Raw genomic sequence first — 13,566 nt, forward strand, 5'->3', positions numbered from 1 at the left:
AGTAATGATTACACAGGGGCTTTATGACTACGGCCTCAAAATTCATAACGCCCCATAAAGCCCCCGGGGTGACGTGGCATGCCACATGTCACATAACGCCCCTAAAAGGGCTTTATGACTACACATGGTCTTATAAGTAGCCATACACCAAGTGGTAGGGAGGGAACAAAGGCATGTGCATGTTTACACTACAAGAAACGGGTACCTTTAGCGGCGACAGGTGTCGCCGCTAATAGTCCTTTTTGTCGCCGCTATTGGGTATTAGCGGCGACACGTCGCCGCTACAATGTCGCCGGTATAGGTCGGCCGCTATTGAACAACATGTCGCCGCTAATACTGTGGTCGCCGCTAATGCCTCTGCCTGAGTATTGCCGGAAAGTTCGCTGGAGACGCGTGTTTCTTTGAGCAGATAGTAGCCATTAGATCAGTTTCTAATCAATGGTCAGCAATATAAGTCTTGAAGAAGCACACAGATCGGGCTTTTAGCGGCGACAGCAATAGCGGCGACAAAGAGCCTTTAGCGGCGACGCGTATCTAGGTCGCCGCTATTGCTCTTGTCGTCGCTAATACCGTCGTCGCTAAAGATACCTTTTTCTTGTAGTGTTATGGGGCAACTCATTCATGACCAATTACTTTTTATTTTCGGTATTCCATAAAAACTTACAATAGTTCTGAGAATATAAAATAATGTGCATGGTTCTGTGTAACTATTTTCTTTTCAAATTATAGAATGTATTTAAATAAAAAATTTAAGAGGTTACAATAGTCAAACCGATGCTAAAAATGGTTCCAAACAATTGCACTATCATAGCACCTTGCTATTTGTCGTTTTGTCCTTGATTTAATAAATAAAGATTACATTGTTGCTGTTAAAAAAAAAGTATTAACGAATATTTAACTACATGTATTGATACAATCAACACTTTTATTTCATGTTAAAAGAAAATGAATGTGTCATAATTAACTTTTAAGCTTCAAACACAAACACTATATATGAATGTTAGTACTTTGTAAAAGATCCTAAATATTTTCGTGTCGATGGGTATGTTTTTTATATTTTTGTGTGTGTGTTTGTGTACCAACAAGCCTAGAATTTGGTTTGCGGCGAACATGTTTTGTGACCGTGATCATAAGTCGCAAAAGAAATTTGCCATCGCTTTTTTCTAAATTGGCTTTTGTAAATATTTGATTTTATTTCTAGCAATGTTTGATGCGATAAGATTTCCTGTAGCAATGGTTGAAGGCATTGACACATATTTATAGACTGTAGCCAATATGTCATGTTTCTAACAACCTAAAACTCAATTGTTTTGAAGAAAGAAAGAGAAAAAAATGAAGTTTAAATCCTTTTTGACAATTGTTAATGTTTAATTTAACACATGGTATGGATAGAATATGTAATTTTTATCAAATACCTAAAACATAATTTGCAATGTACATCCTCATAATTGTCATACTTCAACCATGAATTTTGTTGATCCACTTTAGCTACAAAACATCCTAAAACAAAAGGTGTTGTAAACTTATATTATATCAAACTTAGTTTAGAAAATAATAGTATTTTGATATTGGAAATCAGAAGTTTTGACTTTGTTGGAGAGAGGAAAATTTGATTAGTGTGTGATGGTGGTTAGAAGCACATGCATGTCCCAATGTGTGTTGGCTTGGAATTTTTTTAATAAACATATTTATGGGATCACTAACAACTAATCACATTTATTTAAAAAGGTTCACATGCAAATAAAAAGAAGCTTCGTGCTCATGTTCTCCCCCAATCACACACTCGAAATCATGTCGATTCGTTCATCATTCAAGATTGATTTCAATCATCCTATTTAGTATAATTTAACTGCAAATATAAATATAAATATTATAAAATCACAATAGCAAATACTATAGATAAGAAAAACTACAATCAACTTGAACTAGACTTTCTATTCCTACTCAAAATCTAATGAAAATATAGAAGCAAAACATTGATGTCAAATGTAGCATCTAGGCTTTTCTTTATCATAATGTTGTACACGAACGAGTTTAGTTCTAAATTGTCGAATGGAATCGCTGAAAGGCATGAAAGGATAATCACATTCAGATGCTTGATAATGTTGACACATGGAGCTAAAGAATCCTCATTGTCTAGAATGTTTTAATGAGATTGCTTGGAGGTGACGACATAATAAAAGAACTCGAAAGATCGATTTCTAATGAGCTTACACGACAAAAAGAGGTGAGAGTTTGATTCAAGACCATGGTGGCATATAAGACACCAAGAGTGGATGTAAATCCCTCTATATTCAAGATTGATGTGAGTAATGAGCATGGGCGCAGCACCCCCCGAACTTTTCGCTCGGTAGTGGAGAGTATGTAGTTTTCGTATAGAAATTTTTGGGTATATACGTTTTCGACCCCCGGTTTTATAGAAATTTTTAGGTCCGGTGACTTCTGCCCCCCCTCCCCGGGTCAGAAATCTCAAGCTTCGCCACTGGTAATGAGTCTCTTTATGACGTTTGTCCAAGATGGAATATCAACCTTTGTTTGGAATTCGATTGTTCCATCAAATCACCACATAGGCTCATATATGTTACAATTAAGAATGCGGTCATCAAGACATGGTGAATGTTCTTGGCTTGTCTAAAAGGTATAGCCTAGACAAGGCTAAGTAAAATCCCTTGCACTCTTAAATTAAAGGTCCTAAATCTATATGATATCAAAATGTTATAGAAAGAAAAACTATGTTTCAGAATACATAAGTACCACAATTTATAAAGATAGTAGGCAAATCTCATATCAGCTGGTTTATAAGAAATACCAAACACATAGTAAGCAAATCTCATATCAGTTGGTTCATAAGAAATACCGAACCTCAAATATTATCAACATGTTCTGTCACAATAGCTATGAGTCATATATGAGAGCTCCATAGTTAAGCTTAATTAGGTGGGAGTAATACCACGATGGGTGACCTCCTAAAAAGTCTCCACTTTGGCAACAATAAACAAAGACGTAAGCTCCTTATAGACAAGGCGAACAATATTGATGATACGAGAGAATAAAAGTTACAAAATTACCATCCACTCATTTTTTGTTTAAATTTCATAAAAGAATTTTGTGGGTATGATAATGGAACTTGCTCTACATTGTAAATCAAGCTATTATGCCAAACAAAGTTAACTTAATCAATTACAAGGGCAAAAGTTATTTTGGCCTTTTTATTCAATATAAAGTTCCATTCACTTGACTATTCTAGTCTAGTATATTAAGTAACACATTAGTAGTTCATAAATAACTAGTAGACATCCTTCACGCGTTGCGGCAAGAAGTCGTTCGGTATTAGTTCGATTCAATAAGGTGTTGGTACGGTTATTGGCTCTTTGTATATCGATCAAAAGATAAACCTCTAAAAATAAAGTCGTGATAAGTCCAAAAAGATATTCACATATGTTTTTTTTATTGATAAAAATGAATATTGATAAAGATTTCAAAAGAACAAATATCGGGTACGGATGTTCGGTTGAAATCGACGTGGTATCCATGTTTTTCGAACAGGGTTTTGTTTGTCATCGACACTCACTATAGCTTATGATATGAAAAAATATTCTATACCGTTACTAAAGTTGTTCGAATAGTATTGGTTTGGTTTGTCACAATAAAGAACAAAAAAATTAGCTATAATCAACTCGATATAGCAATGAAAGAAACAACGAATATATGGGTGAATAAAACTCCGTCTTCGACTAAACTTATACCGGTATGAATAGCAGGAACTGGTAATGTTGTAATTGGGTGGAAATCGAATCGGTTCATCACGAAACTGGTAGAAATATCCAGAAAAATATAAAAAGGAATACCAGTACCTATATTGTTAGTATGGCATCGTTCGATTCATAACGATAAGAAAAAATTCAATTATATATATATAACTTATTTAAAAATTAGACACAAAAATATATTTTCAAGAATCACTCAATTGAAATTTAAAATAAAAAATAAAGGATAAGATATCATTACTTGTTATTCATAACTATTTAATTTAATATAATTTAATAATTAATTTATGGTTATCACTATTCATCAAGAGTTTCGATTCATATGTATAATGGTCACGATTTATTCAAAGTTAAGCATTTTTATATTAAAATCAGACATTTTTTAAATATTATACCTTAATACAATTACTAACTTAGGGTGCGTTGCCTTTAAATGAACCATCGCAACACTTAATCTGCCCCGATTCATTTAAAATTCAAAGAACCGACATGGGGAAAAGTTATTTTATTTTATTTTATATTTTATATTATATAATAATACAAATGCCAACTTAACGGTTCATTAACCAATGCCGTTACCATAACTGCTTCCGGCACCGGTTTCGGTCGCAACTCAAACATCCACCGTTTTCTTCCCCATCATTTTCTTCCCCTTTATCAACAATTTGATACCTCATTATTTAAGCAATATATATTAGTAATAGATCAAACAAAAATACACCGGAATGGAACCTGCCACCTTTTATTTTCAAACTCTTTCTGATGTCGACACACCGGTATAGAACCGACACATACATTCAACTACCAACGTCACTTTACAGTTTGACAACCAAACCGACCGACGTATCTCCTCCGCACCCGTCCGGGTCGTTTGCACCGTTTCACACCCTATTTAACCATCATCATCACCGCAAAAATTACCGTCGTCAGTTTAATTGTGTCGACATAACAAAATTTGAATCGTTACCATGATGCGGATGGTGGGTTGTTTTTTATTTACGGAGAGAGATTGAGGGGCTTGGGATTTTGGAGGGTTCTTGGTTATGTTGGGATTCATATTCTGTTCAATTGATAAAATCTGTTATGGTTTATGGTTATTATGTTTTTTGTATTTTCCTACTTGAAACACGATCACATCGTTGTTAATTCTTGATTATGCATTCCTCCATCCCCCAAGAATATATACTAGAATTTTCTATTCATATTATAACATTTCTGTTTTGCAATCTGATTTGGTTTAGATTATTTTTTCTTCAACATTTCATCCATCCCCATAAATTCATCAACTACCATGTAAGTAACTTTATTTAATTTACAAAGGCCGGTAGGTGTTTTCGACGATGAAGACGTTCAATTTAGTTTATTTCTTCATCGTCTCTTGAGGATGAAGACGATCAATTACAGAGGGCGGTTGGTGTTTTCGATGTAAAACGTTTTCTAAAGTTCGGTTGGAAGGGAAGGAATAGAAAGAGAGGGTTTAATTTTGAATTTCATTGTTTAATGTTATTATTCTATAAAATATCCATTTTTGTATTCGTATTCTTTTTTTTTTTTAACGAAAAATTTGGATTGCTAACGGACCACTGGAGTATAATCGTTTTACCACTGGAACCACTCGATCATATTCATCTCCACTAGACATAATGCTTATACACTAATTCAGAAAAAACCCAATAATTATGAGAAAAATCCTCTTATGAGAACGAACCCAAGACCTATTGTCCCAAAGTTTTATTTTTTAATTGTTTTAAAATAACATGTTGTAATTACACAAAGCGTAAATGTAAATAATCTAACATTCAACTTATTTCATGTTTAAAGTTGAAAATAAATACTGTATATAATTGTCTATTTTTTTTTCCATTCATCCAATTTTATTTTATTTTCCCAAAATCCATTGTAAGTGCTGTATGATTATATTTACATTACAATATAAATTTTCTTCAAAATACGTTGTAAGTACTAATGAACAACTAAATTAAATTGTAGGTTTTTCTTACAAATTTACTATTCAATTGTTTTTATGCAAATGCATGACGTTTTATTTTGTAGTGCACGTTATTTGAAGTAAGTTTATAATGGATATAACACAATACCTTAGAAGAAAACCGGTCTTTATCGTAAGGTTCGTACATTGATTCCCACTGAAACATGCGATTTGTTCTTAGCTATTAAATATAATGAAATATAATACATTTTCATTATGTTATGACGTTAATTTAGTTCGGAAATGAGCCGGATCAAATATAATACATTTTCATAAGATAGTATAAATTCGAGTTACTTTACATTTCATGATTGATGTCAAATATAATACGTTGTCCTGCTTATTTTTATGGATGGTTTCAATTAGTTTACGTTTCGACATAAACTTAGTTTTTATGTACGTTTTTAGTTTGTCTACGATTTGACGTCTATGTACGTATCGTATAAATTAAAGTTGGCTTACGTTTCGATTTATTTTTTCAACAATGAGTCATGTCAAAATATAATAAGTTTCCTCGCTTACTTTTATGGGAGTTTTCATTTGGTATACGTTTGGCGTAAATTTTGCTCGAAAATGCATTGGGTCAAATATAATACGTTCGGCATAAATTTTGCTCGAAAATGAATTGGGTCAAATATAATACGTTTTCATTAGATGATATAATACGTTAACATCCTACAAAAGGTTGGTGCCCCGCCGCAACGCGCGGGTGAGAACAACCTCGTTTTAGTACAAAGTACAAACTATAAAAATTAACTCCTCATGTTGTTGTTGTTAATGTGAGAGATTTTCTAACATTAAATATAAATTATGTAAGATCAATTATGTCATACAAAAAAGTTTACATATTTCCAACATTTTTACAGTCAAATATAAATAATTTAGTTATGAAATTATATTAAGGATTTATTTAAGCGAAAGTAAAGAAGAAGAAGAACAATACTTCATGAATAACAAATGAACCAGGCCAATATGAAAACAAAAATGTGAGTCAAATAGTCAATGCATTACATTTGATCATGGTTTGACCCAATAACACACATCTCTAGGCACCAGAACGGATTAGCAGTGAGCCCAATCTTTCCAATTTTTTAAAGACTCCAAAAGAATATAACAATGATTGGATTTTTCCACCTTGCAAATCTTTGATTTTGCTATAATTCACATATCTATGTATGGTGTATTTAGAAGATCAGAAATAATAAATAATAAAGTCTTTAATGTCAAATGTTTGCCCAATGAAGATAGTGTAGAAGATCAAAGTTCTCTCTTTATTTAGAATCAAACATAGAGCAAAATTACAGTGGTTAGATTGGAGCAATCGGTATAAATTTAATGTACGTTATTGACGATGAGTAACTGTTTTTGCTTTTGGCTTAGCTCCTTGCTAATTAGGGGTGAGCAGAAAATCGAAAAAAACTTATTCAACCGAAATAAAAAAAAAACAAACCCCACAAAAAAACTAAATAAAAAATAAACAAACTGAACTTTATGGTTTGGTTTCGGTTTGCATTTTATGAAAACCGAAAAAAAAACGAATCCAATAACCTAAAAATCATATATTTTTTAGTGTTTGCTATATATTTATTTAGTAAATAATTATTTTTATTTTTAAAAAATTAACGTGTTTATTTATCTTTGGAATGATTTATCCAGTACCTTATGCCTAAGTAATAATAAAATGTAACATAAAATATAAATGAATTTTAAAGTATTATGAAAGAATATATCTAATGAAAACTTTAGAGAAAGATAAAAGTAGCTTAGAATGTTAAGTTTATTTGATTAATATTAATTCAAAAGGTTAAATATATTAACATAAATGAATCTTACGTGACTTTGTTCTAAAAACCGAATAAATAAACCGAACCATTGCTAAAACCAAAACCGAACATTTTTCAAAAATCAAACATTTCGGTTTCGGTTTTGCTTTTACCATAAAACCACATCAAACGGAACTAAACCGAACTAGCCATGGTGGTTTATATAAATATTGTTTCTTGCAGTTTAAAACAACATTGGATTTGGTAAGTTTAAATTTAAAGAAACAAATCAACTTTAGTAAGATATAACTTTAGAGGTTGTTTGTTTATCTCTTAAAGAAGCTCTTAATGGTTTAGACCTTTTATTGATTCAGTACTTAATGGTTCAGACTGTTTGATTCGTGAGCAGATGTCTGAATGGTTTAAAAATTTGTCTCTGAATGGTTAAGCATTATACTGGCTCTTAATGGTTCAGACCTCTTACTGGTTCAGCTCTTATCCATTCATAAGTTGCCAAACAGCCTTATTAAGAAAAAGAAAAGCAAATAAAATGAATGTGCCCCGCACATTTAGATGTTCAGAAGTCCTTCCCCACAAACGTTCTAGGACGTAGTTGCGCAATGGGGTATCCTCGTTCTTGACTAACATATAAACGTCCTTGAGTCTCCAAAGACCCCATTGCTAATGGCCTACGCGACTTAGGTAACAAGATAGGGTAGATCTCATAAACGTCCTCGAGTCTCCAAAGACCCCATTGCTAATGGCCTACGCGACTTAAGTAACAAGATAGGGTAGATCTCATAAATAAAGAATATGAACTAAGAACATATACCGATGCTCAAATATTCATGGTCATGCTAGGCATGTCGTTTGATAGATGCTCGGGTTTTTTTGTCATCCCTATTTAATGATAATATTATTCATCCGCGATCATATATTTGATCCTTATTGTAAGTTTAAGGAAAATCTTATTCAGTCGATCACTCATGCCACTTAATGTAATATGCAACTTATATGTTAATTATGCATATACATAATTACTCATGCTGTACGCACAACACAACAACTACTTTTTTAAGTTTATTTTTTTAATGTATAGCAAAACTATAGTCAAATTAAAGATTTTTTTTCTAAGTAATGTAAAACATGCTACGATAATTGTAACAAAAATTTAAAAGATACTACAAATATCGATGTATTACTTTGCTATTGGAAAGTAGGGTTAGGATATAATAGAAAGTTTATTTGGCTAAGAAGTCTAGAAAGTAATCTTGACCATCCATTTATTTAATCAAGGGCTAAGATTAAATGATGAAAATTGAAGGGAAGAAAAGAGGCGCGTGGGTTTGTTTAGAGGCATTCTAGTCAATCCAAGGCAATAGTTTCTCTCTTCTCCAATTCCCCCCCCCCCATTTTTTAAACGTTAATAACTCTTTCATACGACATTATTTTTTTTATAAAAATTGCACCAAAAAAACAAGCGTTTTTTTATCTTTAAAACGAGTATATTATTGCTATATTTTCGAAAAAAAAATTGAAAACCCAGTTGCGTAAACGCAATGAAAAAAAAAACTTAAAAATGACATTTTTGTAAAACGCAATGCACCAAAAACACAAAGAAATGTCTTATTTGTAAAACGCAATAGCCAGAAAACACAAAGAAATGTCTTATTTCTAAAACGCAATAGCCTAAAAACACAAAAGAAAGTGTACTTTCTAAAACGCAATGGACTGAAAACACATAAAAATGTGTTTTACCTAAAACGCAATGCACCAAAAACACAAACAAATGTCTTATTTCTAAAACGCAATGGCCAGAAAACACTTAAAATGTCTGTTTTCTAAAACGTAATGGACTGAAAACACATAAAAATGTGTTTTACCTAAAACGCAATGCACCAAAAACACAAAGAAATGTCTTATTTATAAAACGTAATGGCCAGAAAACACTTAAAAAGTCTCTTTTCTAAAACGCAATAGCCTAAAAACAGAAAAAGAAAGTGTTCTCTCTAAAACGCAATGGACTAAAAACACCTAAAAATGTGTTTTACCTAAAACACAATGACTAAAAACACTTCAAAAATGTGTTTTACCTAAAATGCAATGACTAAAAACACTTAAAAATGTGTTTTTTTTTCTAAAACGCAATAGCCAGAAAACACATAAAACTCTCTTATTTCTAAAACGCAATGGACACATAAAACTGTCTGTGAACTGTATGTGAATTGTCTGAACCAGAGAGTAGCAAATCAAAAATTGTCTGAATTGTCTACGAATTACTGTCTTCGAAATGAGCCAATTTCTGGAAAATTAAATTTTCTGATGCATTTTTATTAAATTTTCTGATGCATTTTTTATTAAAGCTCAACCCCAGCCAGGGGCTCTGCCCCTTGGACCCCGCCAGGGGCTGCCGCCCCTAGGACCCTGCTACCAGGGGCGCTGGCCCCGGACCCCCGCCAAGATCGTAAAACGCAATGACTAAATCAAAAACCCAGATCATAAAAATGAAATTAAAGAATTTCTTACATGGATCGAAGTCGGTTTCTTCAACGATTGACGAAATTTGAATGATAGAAACACTTATCAGCGATCGAATCGAACGGATCGAGTGATTATCTTCAAAATCACAGGAAAAAAGAGATTTTGTATGAAATTAAACTGGGTTTTCTTCAAAAAAAAACTGATGAACACGTTGATCGGGTGTTTGATTCAATGATTGGTGACGAAAATCGCACTATAATGTAGTGATTATTGAGATAGAAAGTGAAGAAATGGTTGAAGATAGTGGGTTTTGAAAATGGTGGGTTTTGATGTTAGTGGGAAGAAGAAGAAAAAAAGGATAAGATTGACTAAAATACCCTTCCTCTTTATTTTAAATTTTGCTACATGTCCTAATCCTATTGCTTCCTATCCTTCCTAGCCAAAATAAACTTTCAATTTGATCCTCGCCCTTGGAAAGTATATAAAAAATATTTCTACCTTTTTACCATAAATAATCAAATAGAGTGAGAAATAATATGGAGTTGACCAACGGCAAAATCTTAGGTGGATAGTCTAGGAATAAGCTAAGTGTATTCCTATTTTTATTTATTGTTATAGAGAAGGTTGCCGGATTGGTAACATCTTATTTAGCCCAAGATATGTTTGGATTTGCTACTTGAACATAGCTACCACATCCAAAGTTAAATGAGCAATAATTGCATCGCAATTCCCTTTTAAATAGCAGATTTGATCCTACCGAACATATTACTATGTTTTCATTCCCTTTGCCTTTGATACTTTTGATTCCCTTGCCCCAAAGCTGTCGATTTCTGGACAGAATACCGAAAGTCGTGCACAACAATTTCTCGAAGTCAAGAAACCAAATTAACTAAACCATCTTTTCCATCAACCAAACCATTTATAACAGAAACTGTTCAATTATATAATAATAACAATAATAATAATAATAATAATAATAATAATAATAATAATAATAATAATAATAATAATAATAATAATAATAATAAACAAATATCGGTTATAGGTTTGATTTTAACCAAAAAGCTGAAGCAACCTGACCAATGCTCACCTTATTTAGTGATATCCAATTATGTTGAGATATAAGATGGTGTTCGCTTATATTTCTTTAGAGTTAATTACACAAATGGGTTCTGTGGTTTATACATAATTTCGCCTTTAGGTACTAACTTATTTTTTTAACAGGTTTAGGTTCTATGGTTTCAATTTTGTAACACCTTTGGGTACTAACACCAAAATTAGTTAATTAATGACTAAAATACCCTTGCATTTTTTAAGTTTATCAATGTAACACATTTGGGTACTAACACCTAATTTTATTTAAGTTTAAATCAATTTTACAAAATCTACTTATTTTTTTATTTTCATTATTTTATTATATCTCTTAATTAACATAAACTCTATTTATTTTTTATTTTCATATTTTTATTAAATTTCTTATTTAACATAAAATCTACTTGTTACACCAATATTTTTTTAAATAGATTTTTTAAATAAAATCTACTAGCTATATAGTTTTATGTAAAATAAATTTTTGTTTTCAATTTTGGATTGAAATGATTGATAATAATAAATATCTTTCATGTAAAAAAAGTTAAGCCTTTTTTTAACTCGTTTTTTTGTTCATTTACATTTTACTATTTTAGAAAGATATTTAATTTACATAAAACTATATAGCTAGGTATTTTAGATAAAACTATATAGCTAGGTATTTTAGATAAAACTAAAAAAATTTAAGCCTTTTTTTAACTCGTTTTTTTTTTTTTTTGTAAAATAGATTTTTAATTTACATAAAACTATATAGCTAGTAGATTTTACTGGTGCAACTAGTAGATTTTATGTAAATTAAATATCTTTCTAAAATAGTAAAATATAAATGAACAAAAAACGAGTTAAAAATGGCTTAATTTTTTTACATGAAAGATGATTATTATTATTATTATTATTATTATTATTATTATTATTATTATTATTATTATTATTATTATCAATCATATATATCCAAAATTCAAAACGAGTAAGGTTTACATTATTTAAAACTAGTAAGAAATTTAATTTACATAAAACTATATAGCTAGTAGATTTTATTTAAAAAATCTATTTAAAAAAAATACTTCTGTAACAAGTAGATTTTATGCTAAATAAGAAACTTAATAAAAATATGAAAATAAAAAAAAATAAACAGACTTTACGTTAATTAAGAGATATAATAAAAAAATGAAAATAAAAAAACTAAATAGATTTTGTAAAATTGATTTAAACTTAAATAAAATTAGATGTTAGTACCCAAATGTGTTACATTGATAAACTTAAAAAAATGCAAGGGTATTTTAGTCATTAATTAACTAATTTTGGTGTTAGTACCCAAAGGTGTTACAAAATTGAAACCATAGAACCTAAACCTGTTAAAAAAATAAGTTAGTACCCAAAGGCGAAATTATGTATAAACCACAGGACCCATTTGTGTAATTAACTCATTTCTTTAAGATACTTATTAATTGAATACATCTAACTTATAACTTGTTAGCTCATTCGACATTTTGATTTTTTTACCATCTATTACAGCATTAAGTACCATCCTTACCATTGTCCCTGGAGACTCGGTATTAATCACATATGGGATTTGATCGTTCATAGAATGCGCAGTGACGAAGCTTGAGATTTCCGACCGGGGGTCGAAAACGTATATGCCCAAAAATTTATATACGAAAACTACATACTCTCCATTACTGAGCGAAAAGTTTGGGGGGTCGGCCGGCCCCTCCCGCCCCCACTATGCTACGCCATTGGGAATACGGATAATCTATGTTAGATCTCCAAAATGTCAAATATCAATCTTTAATTTATTCTAAATGTTAAAGCACAACCCATATGCAGATATGCTACAGAACCATATCAAGAGAGGCAAACCCAAAAGTTCAAATGCTACATCGGCTAAGGACTCGAGTCAAAATTTCGTGATGAAATGGTGCAAATGGGTTCCAGTTAAATGTAATGTGTTTATTCGGAGGTGTCTACTCAAAGGTGCAATATGTGTGATTTAGCTCCTGAGACTGCTGATCATATTTTCACAGCTTGTGGGGTGACCTTGGTGATATGGCAGGCGGTTAGCCCGTGGTGTAACATTCCTCAAATCGTCACTTTTTCGGTTAGGGATATGTTAGAATTGCACTTGCACATTGGTCTAAAGGATAGGGCGAAAGACACCTTCCGTAGGATTGTGATAATTGTTTGCTGAAGAATTTGGAAAGCAAGGAATTAGAAGCTTTTCTTAGGGAAGGATGTCAAGACTGGGGGATTATCGGCAATGTGAAGTCCTTCGGCTTCTTCATAGATCGAAGTTTCACGTGTATAGATTGGCATAAGTGTGTAAAATTTGATATTATGTTGTAGGGTTTGCTGTTTTTGTTTGTCTAAAAAAAGTAATCAAGTTTCGGAAACGAAACTTTACGTCACTTGGTTTAATAAATTATGAAAAACTTCAAGAAAGTAGAACAATATTTGATCCTTCAAACGAAGAACGTTGAAA

The sequence above is a fragment of the Helianthus annuus genome, chromosome 13 (genome assembly GCF_002127325.2).
Source record: "Helianthus annuus cultivar XRQ/B chromosome 13, HanXRQr2.0-SUNRISE, whole genome shotgun sequence".
Taxonomy (NCBI): domain Eukaryota; kingdom Viridiplantae; phylum Streptophyta; class Magnoliopsida; order Asterales; family Asteraceae; genus Helianthus; species Helianthus annuus.